Source organism: Dromiciops gliroides, chromosome 1 (genome assembly GCF_019393635.1).
Source record: "Dromiciops gliroides isolate mDroGli1 chromosome 1, mDroGli1.pri, whole genome shotgun sequence".
Taxonomy (NCBI): domain Eukaryota; kingdom Metazoa; phylum Chordata; class Mammalia; order Microbiotheria; family Microbiotheriidae; genus Dromiciops; species Dromiciops gliroides.
In genome coordinates, this window is record NC_057861.1 from 235,399,086 (window position 1) to 235,426,399 (window position 27,314).

Here is a 27,314-nt window from a genome sequence, read left to right on the forward strand (position 1 = left end):
CTAATTTTTTTTTTCAAAATGTGGTACATTTTACAAATATTTCAACCAGATGTGCTAAGGCATCTATTTAATAATAGGTATTAAATTTTCCCAAACCCTGAACTGTTTCCTCTTATTTTTATTTCCTGATGAGGATGGATTTTGGAAAAAGAGGCCAAATTATTATGAAAAAACCAATTGAGCATTTAATTAACTTAGGCTTAACAAATAGTGACAAATATATATCCCTTCTTTCTCTGCATAGTTGTGACCCCAGAAGCCTTTTAAATTCTGGCATGGGTTGGTTTTAGAAGTCAGCCTGTAAGATCATAAGCATTCATACCATTAATTCCCAAACTTGACCCATTTTTGTTGACCTTTATTACAGAGAGAATTATTTTTTTCCCAACATGGTAATGAAGATTTTGTTATTTAAAGGGTCTCCATTTGAACTTAAATGAGTCCTTTTTGGAAGTAAAAGGTCCTGCCCTTTGGCTCCAACTTCTTTTTCCATTCATCCTACCCTAACATTAGTGACTGGGTGGGGTCCCTGGTTTCCTTTAGCCACTGGAATTTGGATATCTCCACCTGTTTGGAAGCTATAGACCTATTCTGAAAACCATCATTTCCTTGTTGGGAGGAAGAGGAAATCTAAGGATGCTGTTTGAAGAAGAATTCCTCCTGGAATGATCACATATGTTAATAGTAACTCTTACAGCTTCTTTCTTACAATATAATTCCTTAAATGCTTCCTACTATGTGCTCTTTGAAGTCAGAGACTAGTTCCATTCTGTTGGACAAACATTTATTAAGGACCTAATATGTTCAAGGCATTTTTCTTTTCTCAGGAGGTACAAAGAAAAAACAGGAAAAAAAGATCCCAGGGCCTGTCTTCTACTAATTTATATTTTATTGGTGAAAGGGGGGGGGAGGATAATAACATTTACACAAATTAAAAAAAAACATAACAAGATCTGAGATATGTTAATAAATAATTTTTCTCACCTGGAATGAAGGAAATGGGATTTTAAGAGGCAGAGGTGAGGAGAGAGTCCTTTTTAGCCATGCAGGACAATCTGTACAAAAGCATGGAAGCAGGAGATGAAATGCTGAATTTTGGGGAATAGCAAGTAGATGACTTAGTCTGTAACAAAGAGTACATGAAGAAAAGTCATATGAAATAAGGCTAGAAAGATAGGCTGGAGCCAGACTATGAAGGACTTTAAGTGCCACAAAAAGGAATTTGTTTTTTATCCTAGAAAGAGCAACTGTTGTTATTCAGTCATTCAGTTGTGTCTGGCTCTGACCCCACATTGTTTTTCTTGGCAAAGATACTGGAGTGGTTTGCCATTTCCTTCTCCAGTGGATTAAGGCAAACAGAACTGAAGTGATTTGCCCAGGGTCACACAGCTAGTAAGTATCTGAGGCAGGATTTGAACTCAGATCTTCCTGAGTAAGCCCAGCACTCTATCAACTGAGTTACCTAGAAGCCACCTGAAAAGCAATGGGGAAGCATTAAAGATTCTTTAGTAAAAGGAGGCCAAGTTTCTACTGGCACTTTAAGAAGATTATTTTAGCAACCATGTGAAGGATGAATTGGAGAGGGAAGACACGAAGTATTAAGATCAGTTAGGATCTAAACTAGGGTGTTTGAGTGGAGAGTATGTGACATGTGAGTGATGTCTTGGAGGAAAACCTGACAAAAGTTGGCAACTAATTGTATATGAGAGAGGGATGAAGGAGAGGAAAAAACCAAGGATGACTCCGTTTTCAAACCTGGGTTATTGGAATGATGTTAATTTTCAACAAAAATGGGAAAAGTTGGGAGGGGCAAAATTAATCAGTGAAGAGAATGAGTCCTGTTTGGAATTTTTTTGAGTTTGAGATGCCAAAGGGTATCCAGTTAGAGATGTCTAGCAGGAAGTTGTTGATGTGGGAGTGGAGTTCAGGAAAAAGATGAAGGCTAGATATACAGACATTGGTGTCAACTGCATAGAAATGATCATTGAACCTATTAGATCTGATAAGATCTCTAAAAGAGTGGGTGTGGAGTGAAAATAGAAAAGAAGACTAAAGAAAGATACTATCTGGAGATACACTCAAAGTTAGGAGAGATGGGAAGAGGACAATGATATAGCAGAGGAGACAGAGAAAGAATGGTCAGACAAGTAGAAGGCAGTCTATGAAAGAGCAAGGTCAGGAAATCTGAAAGAGGAGAGATTATTTAGGAGGGAGTGGTCAACTGGATAAAATGCTACCAAGAGCTCAAGAAAGAATAGGACTGAGGAAAAGCCACCATATTTAGCAACTAAAGCATTGCTGGCAACCCAGGAAAGAGTATTTTCATTAGAGTGGTGAGATCAAAAGCCAGATTTCAAGGAATTGAGAAATAAGTGGGAAGTGACAAAGAGCTAGCAACACATAGAGATGAATTTTTCTGGTAGTTTAGCTATAGAGGGAAGGAGAGACGTGGGAGGATTTGTTGAGAGGATGGCAGGATCAAGGGAAGGTATCTTAAGAATGGGGAAGATTGAAAATGAGAGGGAAGAGATGATTGAAGGAGATGGGATCAAAGAAGAGTTAGATTTATCTCAGTAGATGTTGGTTGTTGTTTAGTCATTTCTCAGTCCTATCTGACTTTTTGTGACCCCGTCTGGTTTTCTTGGCAAAGATACTGCAGTGGTTTGCCATTTCCTTATCCATCTCAATAAATGATCAAGGCTTAACTATCTTCCTATCTCCCCCAGAACCTAGCCTATTGCTTTTCTTTTCTTTTTTCCACATAAGTATTTCATTATTTCCAGTTACATTTAGAGATAGTTTTCAACTTTTTTTTTTTTTGGTGAGGCAATTGGGGTTAAGTGACTTGCCCAGGGTCACACAGCTAGTAAGTGTTAAGTGTCTGAGGCTAGATTTGAACTCAGGTCCTCCTGACTCCAGGGCCGGTGCTCTATCCACTGTGCCACCTAGCTGCCCCTCAACATTTGTTTTTATAAGATTTCTAGTTTCAAATTTTTCTCCCTTCCTCACCTCCCTCACCCCTCCCCAAGAAAGCAAGCAATCTGATACAGGTTATATATGTACAATCACATTAAACATTTCTGTATTAGTCATGTTATGAGAGAAGAATCAGAGCAAAAAAGGAAAAAACTCAAAAAAGAAAAACAACAACAAAACAATAGAAATAGTATGGTTTGATATGCATCTTGATTCCACAATTCTTTTTTTTTTTTCCTGGATTTGGAGAGCATTTTCCATCATGAGTCTTTGAAACTATCTTGGACTGAGAAGAATCAAGTCTATCACAGTTGATCAACACATAATGTTGTTGATACTGTGTACAGTGTTCTCCTGGTTCTGCTCATCTCACTCATCATCAGTTCATGCAAGTCTTGCTAGGTGTCTCTGAAATCTGCCTGTTCATCGTTTCTTACAGCACAATAGTATTCCATTCATATACCTCAACTTGTTCAGCCATTCCCCAGTTGATGGGAAACCCCTCAATTTCAATTCCTTGCCACCACAAAAAGAGCAGCTATAAATATTTTTGTACATGTGGGTCCTTTTCCCTTTTTTATGATCTCTTTGGGAAAAAGACCTAATAGTGGTATTGCTAGGTCAAAGGGTATGCTCAACTTTATAGCCCTTTGCTAGCCCACTGATTTTCAGTTAATATAGTATTTTATTATTTTCTAGTTACATGCAGAGATAGTTTTCAACATTTGTTTTTATAAGATTTCTAGTTTCAAATCTTTTTCCCTCCCTCCCCCTTCCCAAGATAGCAAACAATCTGATATAGGTTATATATGTACAATTACATTAAACATATTTCTGCATGAGCCCATTGCTTTTCAAGTAACAACTGCTTAACATATAGTTATTGAATGAATGAAGCGCATCCAATTATTGTTTTAGATGTTGGGGGAAATAGGAAGGATATCACAATATCACTGTGAGCAAATTTTTACCAAAAACATAACTATGTTCCTGGCAATGAGAATAAAGAAAGAACAATACAGGCTCTTGAGAAGCATACAATCTATTTGGATATACAGAGTGTACACATTAAGAGAGAAATAGCATAGAGTTAGTGCCATATAAAAGGCATGGACAGTAACCACTTCAGCAGATTGGCAGAGGGGAATGATCACCAAGGAGGTGCCATAATTGAGAAAAATCTTTGTAAAGGAGCAGAAATTGAACTGAGCCTTAAAGGAAGGAGACAGGGTTTTATCCATGGTTAGAGTGGAAACTGTATAAGCAAAAGCCTGGGAGGCAAGAGGCGACAGTGCATTAGTTAGACTGAAATGGGATAGTAGGAGATAGGTAGGGACCAGATTGTGAAGGACATAATAAATGTTGTATGCTTTGAACTACAGTGGAGAGCCATTGATAGTTTTTCTTTTGAGTAGTAGCCTGTAATGCTTAAGATATTAGAAAGATTAGTCTGTTATATAAGAAGGTAAAGAGACTGAAGTTAGAGGGACCACATAGGAAATTTTTGTAATAGTCCAGCCAAGAGAAGATGAGGGCTTGGACTAAGATGTTGCCTTAGGGTTTTGTTTGTTTGTTTGTTTTTGGGGGGTTTTTTGGTGAGGCAATCGGGGTTAAGTGACTTGGTCAGGGTCACACAGTGTTAAAGGCCTGATTTGAACTCAGGTCCTCCTGAATCCAGGGCCAGTGCTCTATCCACTGTGCCAGCTAGCTGCCCTGCCTTAGCATTTTTTATAGTTATAATAGCCATATTTTCTACTTTTATCATAATGGATATATCTGATGGTCAAAATTAACTTGACTTAGAAAAGGGATAGAAATATTTGTCTCCTCCCGGAAGGGATCCATTGTCACTTCTTTCTTAGTGAATAGAATAATCTGTCAAGAAATTTTAGTGATTTTCAGAGAAGAAAGGCCAGCTAGCATGTCCATCATCTGTTAGATCAGAACAGGAAGAAATTTAAGAACATAGAATGGTTGAAGGATGAGAATGAAAGGCTGGCTGTTGTATGTCCACAGTAATCCTGATATGTTGCACTGGCATAGACCCTGAAAGGAGAATTCATGGATAGGTTTCAATCTTATCACTTCATTTTATTACTGTGATCACACGATTCTTCTCTGTTCATTGAAGCCCAGCCTGACCTTTAAAGCTAAGTTGGTCTTAAAGAAATTTCCCCAGTTTAGCCCAGCCCACAGTGAGATTGCTTCTTCATTTGACTTTCAGAACCTGCATTATTTGTCAGACTTTTGATATATTTCATATGCCACCAGCTATTATTATTGATCTTTTTTTAATCTTTTCATCCTTCAGGCCTTGGAGAGAGCAATAGGCCTAGAATCAGGAAGATCTGAGTTTAGATCTGGCCTCAAGATACTTACAAGCCATGTAACCCTGGTCAAGTTACTTAACCTCTGTTGGTCTCAGTTTACTTAACTGTAAAATAGGGGTAATTATAACACTTAACCTTCCATGGTTGTAAGCATAAAATGAAATAATGTTTGTAAAGCACTAGGTAAATACTAGCAATTATTATGTCCAATTAAAGTATAAATTTGCTCAGTGCAGGCATTGTACATTATTCTTTGTGTCCTCAGCATTCTTCACAGTACCTTATACTTAATGCAGGCACTCAGTAAGCATTGTTGTTGTTGAAGGCAGGGAACTTCCTAGGTTGAGAGTTATTTCCTTGGAAATTTGTGTCTTTGTGAAGGAGTTATTTCCCAAAGAGCTCTTAATTGAATTCAGTTTCAATCACACAGGACCTCAGAGTTAGAAGGGACCTCAGGTGCTCTCTAGTCCACAATACGTTTGAATAAAATTTTATTTTCTACAATGTTTTCTAACTACTGGTCATCCAGCCTCTGGCAGAAAACTTCCATCTAAGAGAAGTCCTACTATGGCCTTATGAAGCAACCGACAAAATTCCATTTGGGGGCAGCTTTAATTTGGGGGAAGTTTTTCCTTATATTATCCCTAAATCTGCTGCTCTACCCATTGCTTCTATATCTGTTCCCTGTGTCCAAATGGAACTAACTAGTCCTATCCTTCTTCTATATCACAATCCTTTAAGGACTTGGAAAATGGTTTCATATTCTCCTTAGTTTCTTTTCCTAGTTAAATATCTCTAGTTCCTAAAAGACATCATGTAACATAACTTAGTTTCAGTTTCCTTGTCTATAATTGGGGTAACAGTACTTACAAGGACTACTTCTAAGGGTTATGAAGAAAATGCTTGTTTGTATATACAGCTATGGAATAGTTTCCAGTCCTCTTGTCTTCCTTATAACTATTTCAGTTTGTCTGTGTAGTTCTAAAATTGGTGCCCAGAATTGTGCAGAAGTTCTCTTACTGGGGGGGTATAGTATAGGAAAACAGTGGCCTTTCTCATTTTGAACAACGTGCACCTATTAAATATGTTACCATGATTGCTTTAGTGCCTTTGGCTGCCACATGTTATTCTCACCTTATATTGAACTTGCACTTCATCAAAAACCCTAAACATTTTTCTGTCTAGCCGTGTGTGCCCTATCTTGGACTTGTGAAGTTGATTGTTTGAACTCAACATGGGACTTTACGTTTGTCTCTATAAATTCAGTTTTATTTGATTCAGACCATTGTTCTAGCCTGGCAAGCCTACTACAGTTTTCAAGACTGGAACAAGTTTTTTCCTTCAGTTTGAAACTCTCAAGGTCCTTGGCCACAGATTGGTTGACTATGACATATGAGAATCAGTTGAAGGAACCAGAGTTGTTTTGGCTTGGAAAAGAGAAAACTTAGGGAGCATAAGAGCAGTCCTCAATGGGCTGTTGTATGGTAGAGGAATTAAAAGGAGAAAGCATGGCTAAAACATTCATCTGACTGTAATCTCAGTATGGGTCAGCAGTGCTTATATATATATATATATATATATATATATATATATATATATATATATTGTGTGTGTGTGTGTGATTTTAGACTGCATTAAAAGACTGTACTGGACATGACTAGGAAAGATGGTGGCTTTGATATACTCTGTCCTGCCCAGATCACATCTGAGATACTACATGCAGTTATGGGTTCTATATTTTAGAAAGGATAATGATAAGTGAAGAGCGTCAAGGATGGTGAAGAGTCTAAACATCATGCCACATGTAAGTTGAGGAGATGAGAGCTATCTTCAAATTTTTTAAGAACATCATTGGAAGAAAACTTAGGCTTGTTCCACTTGAGCCTAGAATTGGATCAACAAATGAAAGCTACAAAATAGCAAACTTGGGCTTGATATAAGGAAAAGCTTTTTAACAATTAGTGCTATCAAAAAAAAATTTTTTTTAAAGGGGGGGGGGCACAGTGGATAAAGCACTGGCCCTGGATTCAGGAGGACTTGAGTTCAAATCTGGCCTCAGACACTTGACACTAGCTGTGTGACCCTGGGCAAGTTACTCAACCCCCCCCCCCCAAAAAAAAACACCAAACACCCAATTAGTGCTATCCAAAAGTGTAATGGGCTGGCTGGGGAAGAAATTGGCTTTTTGTTCTTTGGAGTCTTCCAGAAAGAGACTGGATGACTACTTGTCGGTAATATTGTCATGACAATTCTTGTTTAGGTACAAGTTGGACTCTGGCCTCTGTGTTCCATTCTAAAGCCTAGATTCTCAGGAATCTTCGAAGCATCTTAGTAACAATTTAGGCCAGTTTTTTGTTTGTTTGTTTGTTTTTTTCATCCATTACTCTATGACCATGATTTCCAAATTGCATGATATTAAAAAAAATTAGCCTCTAATTACTTAATAAATAAAATTATCGGGGGTGGGCAGCTAGGTGGCACAGTGGGTAGAGCACCCGCCCTGGAGTCAGGAGGACCTGAGTTCAAATCTGACCTCAGACACTTGACACTTACTAGCTGTGTGACCCTGGGCAAGTCACTTAATCCCAATTGCCTCACCAAAACAAAGCAAACCCAAAACCATCAGGCATTTATTTTGGCTTATGGGGATTGTGAAAAAATTACATTAAAAGCTCCATGACCTGAGAAAGTCTGGGAACCGCTACTCTAGAAGGGAGTTCACTGAAGTTGATATTTGGATTCAACCTAAGGATAGATAGCTAGTTGCTTTCTCATTTATCTTGGAATGGTTTGGGATAATTTTATATTGAAATTTGTTTCATACTTTTTTCCCCAGAAAAACTTTTCCTGTATTTCCACACTCCTCACTTCCCATTGCTCTACCCCCTCTTAGAAACAGTGTAGTACTTGATAATATAATGTCATCATGGCTATGCGGTTTTTGAAAATCAAACAAAACTAAAACTATCAGTAAAGCATTATCTTTTATTGTTCTTGTCATGCCCTCGCTCAGATCCAAGATGTACTTTTAAAAATGTCTTAAGTACTTAGTTATGTGTAAATTTATCTGTAGATTTCTTAGTAAAAATTTTTTCTTTCCTAATTGCAGCGTTTGTGTTCAGGATCCACTACGTCATTGCTGCATGACCTTGGGTAAGTGACTCTTTGTGAGCCTTCAATTTTGCATTTATAAAATGGGAACAAAAATATTACTTTCAGAGTTGTCCTGAGGATTGAATGAAACAATATGTTAAAATTGTTTTAAAACTAGGAATGTCAAGGATCATTATCATAACATAGAATGTTCATTTTCCTTAATAGTTTGTTTTGGTTTTGCCATTTAGACTTCTCTTTACTTGGAGTGTAGTATAGGTAGTAGAAAGGATTTGGGCGTTGGTCATAGAGGTTTTTGTTCAGTCGTTTTTTTCAGTCATGTCCCTCTCTTTGTGACCCCATTGGGAGTTTTCTTGGCAAAGATACCGGAGTGGTTTGCCATTTCCTTCTCCATGGTAGTAGAGGAACAGGGTTCAAAACTTGCTTACTTCATGTATGACTTGGTAAAAGTCAATTTATTTATCTATGTCTTGGGTTTTTATTGGAGTAGATGATGAGATCTTAAGCTTGTTTCTAACTCTGAATCCTATGAATCCTCTCTGGATTTACAATGGATGTCCTCTTTTTTTTTTTTTTTTTAATTAATGGGAGTTAGGTCCTTCTGACCACATCTGATTAATGTAATTGCCATTTAAATTTGCAAAACTAGGATAGGCTGTATTTTATGGGAATTTCTTTAACATCTATTTTGACATATTTATTTACCATAAAGTCAGATTAGCTATTTCCTTTATGTATTTTTGTTTCTTTGGAATGAGGAAATGTACTATTGACTCATAAAATTTCAAAAGGCTTACCCTTATTTCAAAACTTGGAGTACAGAGAACTTTTAATATCCAATACATTTTGAAAAAAAATATTGGTGTGTTGTATATTCAAGAATCATGATGGGAAGTATAAATTACTTCAAAGAAAATCCTGGAATAGGCATGATGAAAATTCTTTGTAAAGATTAAGGAAACACTGAAAAATTACAAATAGGAGAATATTTTCCTTTTTTCTTTGGAGAGTTCTTACCTCTTCAATGAATCAATCAGTAGCTTAGGTTCTTAAAGAATTTTTTATGGTATAATAAATTGTTATAAAATGTTATAAATTAACATTTATAACACAAAAAATAAGCCATTTCCTAACCTTGTCCTCTTTACTTACAGAGGTCATAAAAATTGTTAATGCAAATGAAGTTGCCTTCTGTTGTGTGATGCTAATAGGAAACGGATCATTGCAGTTTATGGGGTACTTACCCATTTTGGTTCATGATTAATGGTTGACTTCAAATGACATTCCCTCACCGATTTCCTACTATTTATCACCTAAAAGAATAGAGCCCAAACATGAAGTTGATTTTGAAGTTGTCAGACTTTCACTGTGGTGTAAATTCACCACAAGCCAATGATTTAATCGATTTAGGAAGGAACAGTATATAAACAGGAGGATTCACGAACTATTTATGCCGTTTTCTCTGGAAAAACAAAAACATTTTTTTAAAAAAAGCATCTTGGTTGTCTCTACTCTGTTCTGGTCTTTGTTTTGCTCCTTCCCCTCCCCACTGATAACCAATCCTGGGTTCCAGGAACTCTTCACATTGCATTTGTGCAGTTAGCCATGTTGCTATGTTAAATTTTTATACAAAATTGAAAAACCGATACAGTATTTTAAATTTGTTTTAAAGGTTTTTCAAGCATGTAAGGCATTTCCCAAAACTATTATTGTAGCTTTTTCTTTTGTTGTTACTGTGTTCTTCCTGTTATTCTGACAATGCTCAGTCTGCCCTTCTTCCATCTACTCTCTTCCTCCCACCCCCATTCCCTAGGGGTTAAAAAAAGACTTCTCTGGCCTTAAAACAAGCTTTCATTGTCCTATAATTAAGCTTCTGGTTCTCTTCAGATTATTCTTTAGCTTATTTTTAGGCAGGCTTTCCTGGATCTCCGTAGGCTTGGTAGAGAAGCCCAGTCATGCCTAAGTGTATGCCTAAAGGCGATTCCAGACTTCTGTATCCTGTTGCCCAATTACATGGCTTGGCTCATGCATGGTTGGAATTACAGTTTCATGTTCAGAAATTGTTTAGTTTAGTTCATGTACCGCCCGTCATATTGCTATAACTATCACAATGTTTAGAGCTAGCTAACTTGGCACTTCGGAATGATAATTTAAATTTTGTTTTACTAGTCAATCATTATCCTTGAAATTATATAGTGTGTACATGAACTGATGCTGAGTGAGATGAGCAGAACCAGGAGAATATTGTACACAATATCAACAACATTGTGTATTGATCAGCTGTGATAGACTTGACTCTTCTCAGCAATACAATGGTCCAAGATAGTTCCAAAGGATTCATGATGGAAAATGCTCTCCAAATCCAGAAAAAAAGAACTGTGGTATCTAGATGCAGATTGAACCATACTATTTCTATTTTTTTTTGTTTTTTGTTTTTTGATGTTTTTTCCTTTTTGCTCTGATTCTTCTTGCACAGCATGACTAATGCAGAAATATGTTTAATATGATTTTCCATATCCAACCTATATCAGATTGCTTGCTGTCTTGGGGAGGGAGGGAGAAAAATTTGAAGCCTCAATCTTATAAAAACAAATGTTGAAAACTATCTCTACTTGTAGGGGGCAGCTAGGTGGTGCAGTGGATAGAGCACCGGCCCTGGAGTCAGGAGTACCTGGGTTCAAATCCGGCCTCAGACACTTAACACTTACTAGCTGTGTGACCCTGGGCAAGTCACTTAACCCCCATTGCCCCACAAGAAAAAAAAAAGAAAGAAAGAAAAAAAAGAAAACTATCTCTACTTGTAACTGGAAAATAATAAAATACTTTTGTGGAAAAAATTATATAGTGTTTATATAGTTTTGTGTATTAATTTGTTTTATTCTGTATTAATGTAGTTTAGGGAAAACTTACCTGTGTCTGATTTTAGGGTGATGCTGACAACTACATGGTCCCTTCTTTGATTTCTTTGTAGAACTGAGCATTAGGAATCCCATGCTTGAGTTTAAGCACTGTTAGCCTTGGGGGGAACGTGATAGAAACAAGTTTTTTGACTAGGAAATACAGTATAAAACAAATCATCTCCTGGATAAACTTTTTTGGCCCAGATTCCTAACAGAGTCAGCATATTTGTTGGAAATGTTTTCAACTAACTTACTCATACACGATGTAGTATGAAAGTATTTGGACCTGTCTCAGACTAGAGATTTCAAACTTCTTGAGGATATAGGATTTCTGGAACACCAAACCCTGGTGTTATGTGGATGTGGTAGAACACAAAACATATTTTAAAAAAACCAAACTGCCCAAGAAGAGCATGTTTTTTCAATGACCACTAGGAATACCTTCTAGAACACAGTTCAGTTACCATGACCTCAGACAAATCTTCATGAGTCCTTTAAGCTTGACTGTGGAATCTGACTATAAAGAGAGACACATTTGTTCTAACTGTGATAAGGAGTCATCTATCTTGGCTCAGTTCAAAGTAGTTAATGTTCTCTTTAAAGATTGATTATTGAACTCTGTTATACTACAGAGTTGTTTCACATCTATCCAGGTTTCAGTTTTTAGTCTTTTCCTGAGAGTACAGTATTGGGGGCTAGAGAGGGGACTGAAGGGATGGAGGAGGGTGGTGAGGAGGTAGGAGAGAGATAAAGGGAGGAAGCAAGTGGCAGAGGAGACTTGAAAGCACAAATGTCTGGATGGATATCAACTTTGGACAACATTTGCCCTTCCTTCATTCTGTGGTGTGTAAGTGTTCATCCTTTCAAGTTAGCCTTCTACTTTCTCCCTCCCTTTTCCTTTTTCTCCCTTCCTCCATGTGTGAGTGTAGATAGGTGGAAACAAAGAGAGGAAGACAGAGATGTGAACACACAGATAATTGTTACTAAGGTAACAGAAGAAGAAGTACTACACTATTATAATTAAATATCTCAAGTCAATTAAATAATTAATATTTGAAATTTGTGCAAATCCATTCTAAGGGCTGCCATTAGGTGGGGTGGGGTGGGTGTGGGGAAGCATGTTTTCTTTCTCATCTCATCTCACTTCCTTTATAACAAATTTTTAGGGCTATGGTTTTAGAAACATATCATTTGTCACTTTAAAGGGCTTTAGTTGTTATCTTAATTCTGCTACAGAAGATGCCCTCTCTTAGACCTAGTGTGTTCCTGGAGACCTGGTCTTAAGATAGATTTCTCTAAGGTAAAATTTAGACAACTTACCTGTGTGATGGTTTTTGTTGTATCTGAGTCAAAGGTTTAGAGAAAAAAAAATGTAGGTCTTAATCAGGTAAAAAATTGGGGCTAACTATACAGGAAATGATTATTCTTTGGCAGGAATCTGGAAGAGCAATAGTAACATCTAGTTTTTTTTAAAAAATACTTTAAAAATGTACAGTAGCATGGAAATAATTTGAAGCAAATTCTTGGAAAGTGAAGTATTATGTGCAAATGTATTTTGTTTCTGACTCGTAATTGGTTTTGAAATTCTCGCTGTAGACAAGGATGCTGCTAATGATTTTCTCTCATCGCTGACTGATTCTGAGGTGTGATGTTAGTTTTACTCAGTAGGTTGTTACTTTGCTTCTTTTGCACTTCAAAAAGATCTAAGGTTACTGATTATGACTTTGCTACTTCCTGCCCTGTTGTACTTAAAAAGGGGTTTATAGATTTTAAACCTTACTGTAAAGAACTTAACCTGGTGTATATTCTTAAGTTTTGCACATCCCTTAAGTTTTCAGTTTTCACCTTTTATTTTAAAATATTTATTTGGATAACACACAAGGCACTATTTATTGGAAGCCCAAAGTTCTCTTGAGCACTGAAATGCTTCATCCTCTATCTCCCTCCTCTTTCATGAAGAATTGGTATGGCCAGAGTGACAACCCACCATCTGAGCCTAGGTTAGGGACCTACTACATGAGAAACTGTTTCTATTTTAGAGGCAAGTCTCTCCACCCCAACTAAAAAGGATTCCCCAAATGCACACCCACTTTTAGCCAGCTGTCCTTATTTCTTTTGAAGTAACAGTATAGTTTTGCTTTCCTCCCCCTTCCCCCACCCCTCCCCATGCTATCATGCCTCCTTTTTTCTCAGTTATCTTTGAATGAATTGGTTATTCAGGTTTGAACTTGCAGACCTGGTTCATCTGGTGCTGAATCGGTAAACATTGTTGAATTAGTCTGTTTTTTTAGGGTTGGTTTTTGGTTTTTTGTTTTTTTGGAACAGTCCTCACATTATTTCCCCAGTGATGGCTGTATAATGTTCTGCTCTGAGGTATTGTTAATTATATTCATTTTGATTGGAGAAAAGGATTGAGAGAATTAAGTAAACTCATCAAAGGGGAAGGGGGTATTTGAATATTCTATCTTGTGATTAAAGGGCAGCTGTGCATCATCATCAAGATATCCAGCGTCTTGTGTGTGTGTGTGTGTGTGTGTGTGTGTTTGTGAGACCATGTCCTACTTAAATTAAAGACCCAGTGTCCCTTGGACTTTTTACATTTTGCAGAACCGTTGAGTGCTTTGTATTTGGAAACAAAGATGACTGTCTGCTGGAATAAAATTTAGGTACATGAAGAAAATAAACTGCCCAATCAGTTGAACGTGAATTAAGATTCTAACTCAGTGATTAAGTTGAGAACATTCCCTTCAATACTCCAAAGTAATTAAATGGTCCAAAGGCAGGGGAATGGGGCATCCTCTTCTGGTTGTTCTATTAAATTGCTACATGAAAGAGAAAATTGATAGTAATAGTACAGTTGGCCTTTCCTCTTGAGTATATCTGCATATAAAATGGCCATCATCCATCATCTCTGCATATCGACTTTTATTTGTAACTTGGTGTGAGGGGGTATATACTTGAATAACATGGTACAAAATGTACTTCTTCCAGATAAGCGTCTGAAATTGTGGTAAGGACTCATTATGATGAGAACAACTTGCACTGAACAAATTGCAAGCCATGTAAACGTCTTTCTTAAGGACGAAAAAAGCCAGAAAACTGCAGCCTATGTCCAGTGAATCAGTCATAGTTTGACTTGAATATGTATATATTTTAATACTTACGTGATTTTAAAGTAAATAATAAATATTTGTTGGTTGATTTGACTTAAGTTATAAGCAAATCCCCTTTCCCAATTACTTAGAGTAAATTGAACTTTTAAAAGATACTGACAACTTAGAATAGCTCTTCAAGATTAACTGTTGTTAGGATAGTTTTTTACATAGTTGTTTGCCTTAGGAGACAGCTCTTAGTTGGGGAGGTTCTTGTGGTCTAGTGGTCTTAAGATCGGGATTTTGGTTCTGGCTCAGCCACCTATTAGTTGCAGGACCTAGAGCAAGTCATTCTGTCTTTCTAAGCCTCAGTTTCCTTATCTGTAAAATGGGATAGTAATACTTCTATGCCTACCACATGGGGTTGCTATGAGGGGAAGAACTTCAGATGCCATAAATGTCTTTTATTAGTAGTTTTAAGATGTCTTCCCAATGATTCTAATGGACAACTATGTAGCCAATGCCTCTTCATCGTAATTGGTTACTATGGAAAATTTTTTGATTAGTTTCATGCTTTCAGGAAAAGAGTAGATAGCAAGGAGAAAGGAACTCCGGAGTGAAACAATTATTTCTTTTTCATGCAGAATAACCCAAGGGAAGGAGTGAGTCCTAGATCCATGTGTCTGACCACAGAAATCAAAGGTGATAAAAAGTTATTTTTCCCTCTTCCAGTTTCATCTCAAGACTCTTGTTACCCTTAGCCTTGTTCTTCTTAGTGTTGTATTATATTGTCTTCAGTAACTTAATACATGTAATTATTCTTAATTTTCTACTTTATTAGGAAACATTGAACAGACTTCAAAGTGAGGATCTTCTTCCCCATTTCATGTCCCCCCTCCCAATATGCTGCATAAATTTCTTAAGTCTCAGCATTCCTCTGTATTCCACTTATTCTGCAGTAGATGTAGATGCTTGGTATTCTACTTCCTACTGTATATATGGACTGCCAGACAAATCCCCAAGTCCCCAAATTTGCCATTTCTTCATACTGGTATGTGGTATATGTACAGATACATTCATTGTAGATAACCCATTCCTTCATTCTTTTCATTCCTTTTCTCTAGGTTAAAATAATAAGAAACATTTATAAACATTTGCCTCCAATCAGAGACTTTCATGGAATTCCAGATGGATGAAATTGGAAATACTTTAGGTATCATCCAGTCAACATCCATGTTTTGCAAATTTGGAAACCGAGGACCAGAGAAGTTATAAAGTTACTGGCAGGGGCAGCTAGGTGACACAGTGGATAAAGCATTGGCCTTGGATTCAGGAGGACCTGATTTCAAATCCAGCCTCAGACACTTGACACTTACTAGTTGTGTGACCCTGGGCAAGTCACTTAACCCTCATTGCCCAGCAAAAAAAAAAAAAATTAATTAATTGGGGGAAAAAAGTTACTGGCAGAACCATGGGGACTGGAACCCACCATGCATCAGTGTAGCATTTATCAATCACTTTATATGGCAACTTATACATATATATATATATATAATTAATATGCACATATTAGTACATGCATACTATTATAAACTATTCTACATGTATTATCTCATTTGATTTTTATAACAACTTTGGGAAGTATTATTATATCTTTTTGTGTGTGTGTGTGTGAGGCAATTGGGGTTAAGTGACTTGCCCAGGGTCACACAGCTAGTAAGTGTTAAGTGTCTGAGGCCGGATTTGAACTCAGGTCCTCCTGATTCCAGGGCTGGTGCTCTATCCACTGCGCCACCTAGCTGCCCCATATCCTTTTTATAGGTAAGGAAACGGAGTCTCAGGTTATTGGATTTGCCCAAAGTCCCACAGACAGTAAATGACAGAGAATTGATTTGCATCCAACTCTTCTGATTCCAAATCCAGGGCTTCTTATACTAAACTAGACTATAGTTACATTTTTCCTCAGAACTGTGACTAGTTTGCTGTGGCTTGGTTAAAGAAGAAATAAAAATCACACAACTGTCAGTTCTGTTTTATAAGGCAGTAGAATTTCTCCTCCATTATCCATTTTAAAAAATTAAATATCACTTTATAGGAAGTGAATAATCAAGTCAAGGTATCTAAAATGAATCTCAAACATACTGTTCATTTCTTACCTTTTCATCAGGAATGCTTGGAAATCTTCTATTTCATTGAGAATAACTTTTTTCCAGAACTGATATTGAACAGACTGAAGAGTGCTATTTTTCACCTTCTTTCATTTTTGTCTTTTAATCAAGTTTTCTTGTATAAAACAACAAATATGGTGATGTTTTACATAATCATACATGTATGACCCGTATCTGATTGTTTGCGTTCTCAGGGAGGACAGGGAGGGAAAGAGGGATAAAAATTGGAACCCAAAACTATAAATAAAAGTGTTTATTAAAAAAATTCTTTTTTTCAATTGGGAGATTATACTTACTTTTGTGCCAAGTAAGTTATTCTTGGTTGTAAGCCTTAGTCTTTTATTTTTTATGTCCCTGGGTCTCTCCTGTCCTTTACCATTGTAGGTACTAATTTTTGTGTGCTTCTGAGTGTGATTCTGTGGTACTTGAACTCTTTCTTTCTGGGTGCACACGGTATTTTTTTTCCCCATGAAGCTGAAATCTCTGGGTTTTTGTCTGTGAAGTTTTTGGGAGTTTTATTTGTGGGTTTCTTTCAGGAGATGATCAGTGGATTATTTCTTTTTTCACTTTGTCCTTTGGGTCTAACTTTCAAGGATTTCTTTATTTGGTAAAGGTTTTATAACTGACCTACTAAGTTGTTTGTCCTCCTTTCTCCTTCCTCTAGAACTCATTTACTTTATAGTATCCTTTAACATTTTTTTTGGTTTTATTTCTTCCAAGAATGATTTTAAACAAGACCAGACATATCTTTATCTGAGGCTATGTCCATAGTGGCTGTGGAATTACCTTCTTCCTCTAGAAAGACATCCTGGATGTTCTTGGATCTATAACATTTCTTTATCACTGTGACTTCAGTTTATTCATGTTTCCATCTTTATGAATTAGAACTTTTTATCAGGGCCTAACTTTGCTCCTCCAGGCTTGGATGGGGTGGGAGACCCCTCTTTGGTCCTGCTGTATTTTCTTGGGGCTTCTGCCACTGACCCTCCTTTCCACTGGTATATGCTATGCACAAGGACTGCTAGGCTGCAGGCTCGTCCTTCCCTTTTAGGTATAGAGTGCTTATCCTTCAAGGTTATCTGAAGTGGCTCATGATTGATTGTTACAAACAATGAGAGCCTTTAGGTAGTGCAGACTGGCTACTGACCTCTCAGTGGGAACTTCTGCTTTGATAGCTGCCAACTCCTGTCTGTGTGTCTCATCAGAACCCAGAGATGCACAGATGTTAACCACCCTGGGGCCTCCTTCCTAGTGCACTTCATCTTCTATTCCCTGCTGGGGTATACTTGACCACCCTGGGGCTTCCTGGCTGGAACACTCTGAGATTGTTGGACCTGGAAGGCTTCTCAAAACTGCATTTGTTTGATTTAGGCTCCTCCTAGCTGGGCCCCTCTCCCCACTTAACAGCAAGCCTTTTGCTGATCTAGGCTAGATGAAGGTTCTTACTTGAGTTGCTGGCTTTTATTTCCTAATCCTTATTTGTTCTGGCTCTCTTTTGTTTTATCTTTTCTGGAGGACATGCATAGGAATTGGACTGATCTGCTTTTATTCATTCAGTCATCTGGAAATTCCCAGCCCAAAGTATTCTGCTCCCTTAACCTCATTCCCAGCATCTGATGAGTGGCCTGCCTGAGCTTGACAAGGAGGCAGAGAGGCTTTATCACCAGTTTAGATGGCCCTGTTGCCTTATACCTCAATCTCTCTATTTATATCTCTTTTCCAGTGATTCCTTGTGATTCCTGGTACTTTAACTATGTCCTAAATATATAACAGACCCAGATTCACCTCCTTGGTTTCCCCTGGAAGTGCATCTTTTTTGATAATCAGTAATACCTCCAGGGCAGGATGTTGTCATTAATATATAGAAAGCATTTTATGAAGTATCTACCACATATTCTTTGCTAAGTTAAAAGCTGAACAAATAGATCTCATACTGTAATTTAAACTATATTTCAGTAATTTATAGATGTTATTGTATTATTTTTTTTAAAAGCAGGCACATCATGGATTATATGTTTTGAGTGTAGTAAATATCAGCAGCCTGCCCCTCCCTCTTTCTCTCTCTCTCTTTCTCTCTCTCTCTCTCTCTCTCTCTCTCTCTCTCTCTCTCTCTCTCTCTCTCCCCCCTCCCCCACTTAGCTATCTGATTCATTTTGGGGAAATGTGGAGCTTCTTGAAGTCTTTGCAAGTCTGTCTATCCCATTATCAGCATATCACTATCAATCAGCCAGCATGCCTTAAGCATCTACCATTTGCTCCATTCAGAGGACACAAGACAACAATGAAACAGCCCTTGACCTCAAAGTACTTACATTTTATCTTTGCTGTTTTCTGTTCTCCATATCTCCTGTGCTCAGCATCCTCCCCTGCTTCTCTCTTCATTTGGTCATTTCCTGACCCTTCCTCTCTCCTGGCTCATCATGTCTCAAACCAGGGCCTCCTTGTAAGCACTGACCCACATCTACTGCATGGCACGAAACTCCCCAAACTACCTTTATATAAGGTGTAGCCCCACGAGTCCCTATTTAATTTTTCCACAATTCCCAAATGATTCCTTGACTTAGAGGATCTCAGTCATAGCTTTTTTTTTTTTTTTTTTTGGCAGGGCAATGAGGGTTAAGTGACTTGCCCAGGGTTACACAGCTAGTATCAGGTGTCTGAGGCTGGATTTGAACTCAGGTCCTCCTGAATCCAGGGCTGGTGCTTTATCTACTGCACTACTTAGCTGCCCTTCAGTCATAGCTTTTAAAACCATGAAAACAGTCAGGATTTGATCTGATGGAGCACAATGCACTGAAGCCATTATTAATTAAGTCAACAGTCTGCCATCAGACTAGTCCTCCTCGCACATTTCTCTGAAGTGTAGTTTCCTCTCAGGTCTTTGGAAGTGTCTGTGTTTCTCCTTCACATTTTATCTGAGAGGCCATGTTTCATCTCAGGCAGATTTTATCAGTGTTCGTTATGCAAGTATTCTCTTTCTCTTCCTTTCAGCAACCAAAATGTTCACATATGTATGTATAAAAGGGGCAATACCTAACACAAGATACTTTAGGGAAGGTGGGCACAGGCAGTAGGGAAGAAGAGGAAGATGATGTCTGTGTTGAATCTTGAAGGAAGTAAGGGGTTTTCTAAGACATAGCTGAGAGAGAACATTCCAGGCATGTGGACAATCAATGAGCAGCACAGAGATAGGAAGGAGATCATCAAATATTGTATATGAAGAACAGCGAGTAGATCAGTGTGACTGGACTTTAGAGTATATGGAGGGGAGTTTTTTCTTTTTTTTTTGGTGGGGCAGTGGGGGTTAAGTGACTTGCCCAAGGTCACGTAGCTAGTAAGTGTCAAGTGTCTGAGGCCGGATTTGAACTCAGGAACTCCTGAATCCAAGGCCGGTGCTTTATCCACTATGCCACCTAGCAGCCCCCAAGGGGAGTATTTTTAAAAATTAATTTGGTTTAATTTTTTTAACTTAAAATTTCAGATTTGAATTCTTTCCCCTCCTCCATCCACTGAGAAAGCAAGAAATACAATACCCATTATATATATGAAGTTATGCAAAACATTTCCACATTAGCCATGTTGAGAAAGGAGAGGGGAGGAGCAAGAAAAATAAGTGAAAGAAAATATGCTTTGATCTGCACTCAGAATCTTATCAATTCTCTCTCTGGAGATGGATAGCACTTCTCATCATGGAATCCTTTGGAACTGTTGTGGATCATTGACTGTATTGATCAGAATAGCTATGTCTTTCTTTCACAGTTGATCATCTTTTCAACATTGCTGGTAATGTGTACAATGTTCTCCTGGTTTTGCTCACTTCACTTTGCATCAACTCATATGACTTCCCATGTTTTTCTGAAACCACCCCCTTTGTTATTTTTTACCGCACAGTAGCATTCCATCATAATTATATACCACAACTAGTTCAGCCATTCCCCAGTTGATGGATATACTCTCAGTTTCCAGTTCTTTCCTACCACAAAAAAGCTGCCATAAATATTTTTGCACATTATAGATACTTTTCCTTTTTCTTTGATCTCCTTGGGGTACAGAACTAGTTTTGTTTTGTTTTATTTTTTTGTGGGGCAATGAGGGTTAAGTGACTTGCCCAGGGTCACATAGCTAGTAAGTGTCAAGTGTCTGAGGTCAGATTTGAACTCAGGTCCTCCTGAATCCAGGGCCGGTGCTTTATCCACTGGGCCACCTAGCTGCCCCCATACAGACCTAGCTTTGATATTGTTGAATCATAGGGTATGCACAGTTTTAGAGCCCTTTGGGTATAGTTCCAAATTGTTCTCCAAAGTGGTTAGACTGGTTCATATCTCTACCAACAGTACATTAGTGTAGCTACTTTTCTACATCCCTTCAGCATTTGTCATTTTCTTCTTCGGTAATGTTATTTTAATCTGATAGGAATTGTTTTAATTTTCACTTCTTTAATTGTTAGTGCTTGAGAACAATTTTTCATATGACTAGTAATAGCTTTGATTTCTTCTGAAAACTATCTATTCATATACATTGGCTATTTGTCAATTGAGGAATGGCTCTTATTTTTATAAATTTGTCTCAGTTCCCTGTATACTTGAGAAATCAGAGAAACTTGCTTTAAATTCCCTTCTCCCCCATTTTCTACTTTCTTTTTTTGTTTTGTTTTTTGGTGGGGCAGTGAGGGTTAAGTGACTTGCTCAAGGTCACACAGCTAGTAAGTGTCAAGTGTCTGGGGCCAGATTTGAACTCAGGTCCTCCTGAATCCAGGGCTGGTGCTTTATCCATTGTGCCACCTAGCTGCCCCCATTTTCTACTTTCCTTCTAATTTTGGCTGCATTGCTTTTGTTTGTGCAAAGCCATTTTAATGTCATGTAATCAAAATTATCCATTTTACTTCCCATGATCCTCTCTATCTCTTGTTTGGTCATTAATGCTTCTCGTATCCATAGATCCAACAAGTAATTTTTTCTGTGCTTCCTTAATTTGCTTATGATAACATCATTTATGTCAAAATCATTAACCCATTTTGAGCTTATCTTGGTCTATGGTTGGTCTATGTCCAATTTCTGTCAGACAGCTTTCTGGTTTTCCCAGCGGTTTTTGTCAGACAATGAGTTCTTGCACCAGTAGCTTGGATCTTTGGGTTTATCAAACACTAGATTACCATGGTCATTTACTTCTATGTATTGTGTACCTGATCTATTCCATTGATCAACCACTCTATTTCTTATCCAGTACCAGATTGTTTTGATGATTACCACTTTGTAACATATTTTGAAATTTGGTAATGCTAGGCTATCTTCCTTCACTTTTTTCATTGATTCCCTTGATAATCTTGACTCTTTTTCCTTTGGCTGAATTTTGTTATTATGTTTTCAGTTCCATAAAACAATTGTTTGTGGTTTGGTATGGCACTGACAAAGTAAAGTAATTTAGGTAGAATTATTATTATTATATTGGCTTGGCCTACTCATTAGTAATTAATAATTTTCCAGTTGTTTAGATCTGTCTTTATCTGAAAAGTGTTTTGTAATTGTGTTCATATAGCTCTTGTATGTGTGTTTGTCTTGGCAGGTAGGCTTCCCAAGTATTTATACTGTCTGCAGTTATTTTAAATGGAATTTCTCTTTCTCAGTGCTTGATTTATTCCTTAATATATAGAAATGCTGATGATTTGTGTGGGTTTATTTAGTATCCTGTTTTTAGTTGACTCTTGAGGGTTCTCTAGGGATACCATCATAGCATCTACAAAAAGTGATAGTTTTGTTTCCTCCTTGGATATACTTATTCTTCTAATTTCTTTTTTGGGGGGTCTTATTTCTATAGATAGCATTTCTACTACAGTATTAAATAGTAGTGATGATAAATGGACACCATTGCTTCACCCCTGATCTTATTGGAAAGGCTTTCTAGTTTATCCCCATTACAGATAATGTTTGCTTTGGGTTTTAGGTAGACTCTTTGTCACTTTAAGAAAAGATCCATTTATTTTTATATTTTCTGGTGTTTTAAATAGAAATGGATGTTATATTTTATCAAAAATTTTTTTTCTGCACTTAAAAGGTCAGTTTCTAAAATATCTTGGAGGCATGTGGTTAGAGGATCATGAGCAATATTGCTTCATACAAGAAGAAGCAGTAGAAGGGAAAACAGATTTAAGAAAGATCGGTTGGGAATCCAGCTAAGCAAAGTAATCCTGAAGGCATTTCAAAATGAAACTGGAAGAATGACAACCAATAGAAAAAAGGTGGAATAGATCTGCAAATATTTTAAAACAACAACAGCAGACTCTTTTCTACCAAGAACAATAGAGCCACTATATTTGTACTCTAACATCACTATCCCAGATGTGCTCATGGAGAAAGTGGAAATGACACAAACGAAAAACAAAATGGAAAAAAAAAACTGCAATAAACCAAGCAAGTATACAGAGAGAAAGTCCATGCTCCTATTAGTGATTGACATTGTGCTGAATGCATCAAGCCCAGGAATACTGAAGAGCCTCCTAAATGAGCTTCATAATTACCCTAGAGAGTTTCACTTCTCTACGCAGGAAGAAAAGGAATGAAGAATGCCTGCTCTGTGAATTGTAATATACAGTTGAATGGATAAACTATACAGCTCATCCATCAAGAGACATATCTTAACCCTATACTGAATAAAGATAATTAGTTGATCCCAAAATTGAGTAGGGGAAGAAGAGTTGGCTGAATTGCTTTCGGGAAATTACAAAATTCTTTTAATGTCCTCAAGCTTCTCTCCCTGACCTTTTTAAAATATCAGTTCTGATATTGTATTATATGACTGTAAGTCATAGAAGAGTACAACCTTCAAAGATTTAAAATTGAAGATCACCCAAGTCAATGGAGTGGCTCATGGTAGATGTGAACAGGCTGTGGTACATTACAAATGAAGAATTACAGAGCAGAAGTAGTACAAAGAATGTCATCAGAGAAATATGTGAATGACAAAGAAGATGGTCTGGTCATGGAGCAAAGGTATAACTCATAGAATAACTAATGGACAGCTCTACTGGTATTATCATGTTAATAAAATAGGGAAGGTCCACACTGCATATAACTGGACCCTTTTGACAAAGTTAGGTGAGAACATGGACAAGAGTTACACAAGATGGGGAGACATGGTTGTTTTTTAATCAGCAACACTGGTAATATCATAATTTTTTTGAAGTATTTGAGTATTTAAGATCACAGATTTATGGGATGTTTTTTAGTATTGAATTTATTACATTGCATTTAGACATATGTCTTTGACTCATATAACTCTAGGATTTTACTTTCTTGTGAATAATCAAAATCATTTGAATGCCACATGATCTTAATATTGTTAGTCATGTTGGGGCTTCCTTATTTGGAATGACCTATACTCTGCACTTCAAATTCTTGATTCTGTAAGTTTCCCATTAATGTAACCTTTGATAACTTGAGCTGATTAGTCAGCAAGGATTTATACTTGCACTTACTATGTGCTGTACCATACTGTGTACCACACTTGATTATGGATTAGTGTGTCTCAATTGGTCCACAGCCTTGTTGACCCTGTTAGCAAAAAGGTTTTTTTCTCTGTTTACATATTATGGATAGAATCTCTTCCTTTAACTTCTGGGAAATGCAATGATTCAATCTTTTTGGCCAGGGCCTTGTCTTGAGCTATTATCAATAACAAATTTAGCCTAGTCAAGAGAAATCTTTGGAGGTCTTCATTGTGAACATTACATACAAGATGATGTCACAACATGTTATCAAAGAAATTCCCAAAATGCAGTTGTTGGGACAGATGGTATGAATATCAGTTTCTACTTCATTCCCTGGTCTTCTTGCCAACCACCTAATGAAGAGGTGGATCTCCTCCTTGACAAGGCTCCATGAGTACTTTTGGTCCCATCTCTTTCTGTCTCTTCTGGGAGTATGACCACAGGGTCATTATTTCTTTTTTTCAGTCCCTTCTTATGTACTTGCCTATAAATGTGTCTCTCTCTACACCTCATCCTTACAAAAACCTTCACATGATCTTGCCCATTCCTTCAAGCTATCCTATATTTCTCCTTCCTTACACAGCCAGACTTCTACAAAGGGTTAGCTATACTCATTCACTCTTTTCCTCACTTCTTGGTATCTTGCATTCTGACTTCTACCCCCATTACTCAGTGGACACTTCTCACTCTAAGATTACCAATTGTTTCTAAAGTGCTAAGTCCAGGACTTTTTCTGAATCCTCGTTCTGTTGGACCTCTCAGCAGCTTTTGACATAGTAGCTTTCTAATTGGTGTACCACCCTCCAGTTTCCCCTCTCTAATCTATTTTCCACTTAGCTGCTAAAATGGTAGCTCTAAACACAGACCACCCTTCCACAGTAAAACTCTCTCCTCCCCTTTCCAGTTCTATTTCATATGACCCCCTTCACACATTCTCTGTTCCGGTCAAGTTGGCTTACTACTTGTTCCTTATATACAACATTCTTTCTCCTGGAATCTTTGGGCCACCAAAGTGCTTGGAATGAACAATTCTTTCTCCCCTGTCTCATGAGGTTATTAACTTAAAGAGCACAGCTCTAGTGCTACTTTCTTTTTCTTTTTTTTTCCCAATTTTTTTTCCAATTTTTTTTTTTTAGTGAGGCAATTGGGGTTAAGTGACTTGCCCAGGGTCACACAGCTAGTAAGTGTTAAATGTCTGAGGTCGGATTTGAACTCAGGTACTCCTGAGTCCAGGGCCAGTGCTCTATCCACTGCACCACCTAGCTTCCCCTTCTAGTGCTACTTTCTAAATGAAGCTTTTCCTGATTAGTGGATAGTGAATTTGCCTGAGATACAGGAAAACCTGATTTCAAGTTCTGCCTATGACATGTACAGACCGTATGTGGTACTCTGGGCCAGTCAGCCTCTCAGTGCCCCCTAGGCAACTCCCTTAAGACCAGAAAGTGCAGAGAAGATGTTGATTTTCATTGGTACAGGAAGTTCTTCTTTGGGACCTTGGTTTGTTTATTTTTTTTAAGTGACTATAGGATCTTAGTAGATGCACAACTTATAGCTTCCTTCCCTGTTGGTTTAGCAGCCAAATATAGAGGGTTTGAGGATTATTGTACCACTTCTTTCTTCTTAGTGAAGATCACTGAGAGTTTGCAATATGTAGGGATTGGGCTGGTGGGGAGGAGAAGCAGGGTGGGGGGGTACAGCTAGGTGACACAGTGGATAAAGCACCAGCCCTGGATTCAGGAGGACCTGAGTTCAAATCCGGCCTTAGACACTTGACCCTGGGCAAGCCACTTAACCCTCATTGCCCTGCAAAAAAATTAAAATAAAATAAAGTTTTATATATGTAGGGATAGGATTGTACAGGAGAGTGATAGTCCCTTCTCATCATCTGTACAGAGCCACACCCATTTCTTGTAACTAGTGCCCTACACCTTTTCTTTTTTCTTCCTTCCTTTTTTTTTGGGGGGGGGGCAGGGCAATGAGGGTTAAGTGACTTGCCCAGAGTCACACAGCTAGTGAGTGTCAAGTGTCTGAGGCCGGATTTGAACTCAGGTCCTCCTGAATCCAGGGCCGATGCTCTATCCACTGTGCCACCTAGCTTCCCCCTACACCTTTTCAATGTACTAAGTGTGTAGCTCACATTAAGTTAGAGAATATCCACAGAAAAACCAGCCTCACTTAGGATAAGAGAGTGGATTTCACGTTGTATGCAGATCATTTGTAGGAACTGGGGATTCTAAGTCAGGAGGAAAAAAAAAGCTCAAAGTGGTCAATATAATAACCACCTTTAAGTAATTGAAACAATGGAAAATGGAAAAGGAATTGGCCCAGGAGGCAGAATTAGTCACAATGGCTAGAAGTTGAAAAGAGCCAACCCCAGGCTTGACATCAGGAAAAACTAACAATTAGGTTAAACAAATTTGGAATGGGCTACTCTGGGAGATAGGCTGAGTTACCATTTTTTAAGTGTGTTGGGAATCTTTTTCTATAAACGTTGGATTGTATGGCTGCCCAAGTAGGTCCCTTTCCTTTTAGAGATTCTGTGATTCTGTAATTCAGTGGCACTCTCACCCCAACATTCATGCTGGACTGTGGGAAGGCAGGGGAAGAGACCATTTATTGGAGTTCTGTGTTCCAGCCAGGGGCATTACAAGTGTCTGGAACAGTCTGTTCCTCATGCTCAGAGATGACAGAGAGCAGGTGAATGTACCTCTGACTACATCACCTGAAGCTGGTTCACTTAATCATATCCCATGAGGTAGGCAGTACAAATATTCTTTGTGTGTGTGTGTGTGAGGCAATTGCGATTAAGTGACTTGTCCAGGGTCACAGAGCTAGTAAGTGTCAAGTGTCTGAGCCCAGATTTGAACTCAGGTCCTCCTGAGTCCAGGCCGGGTGCTTTATCCACTGCACCACCCAGCTGTGCATTGGAGTGGGCTCATGGAGGGAATAGCATCCATACCCAATTGGGAGGAGTAATCTATTTAACCCCACAAATAGTCTTAACACAGTTTAATAAAAGAAGAAACTTAAATTCACTGAGGTTAAATGGTTTTTCCAGGGACATAGTAAAGAACTTAGCTCAGGCCCACAGCTACCTCTGTCACAAAATGCAATGTCTATTTCACTATATTGCTTCACCTACAGAGACAGATAGTACAGCTAGGTGGATAGAGCTCTGTCCCTGGAATCAGGAGGACCTAAATTCAAATCCAGCCTCAGTTCCTTATTAGCTTATTAGCTGTATGTGACCC

General features: G+C 37.9%; 1 long non-coding RNA gene across 1 annotated transcript in view; it reads left to right on the forward strand.

Moving 5' to 3' along the window:
• The window catches only part of LOC122740891, a 178,705-nt gene that overhangs the window by 79,526 nt on the left and 71,865 nt on the right, over positions 1 to 27,314 (forward strand). Inside the window, exon 3 of the long non-coding RNA XR_006354783.1 lies at positions 8,416 to 8,459. This is a non-coding gene — a long non-coding RNA (uncharacterized LOC122740891). The remainder of the gene's footprint in view (positions 1 to 8,415; positions 8,460 to 27,314) is intronic.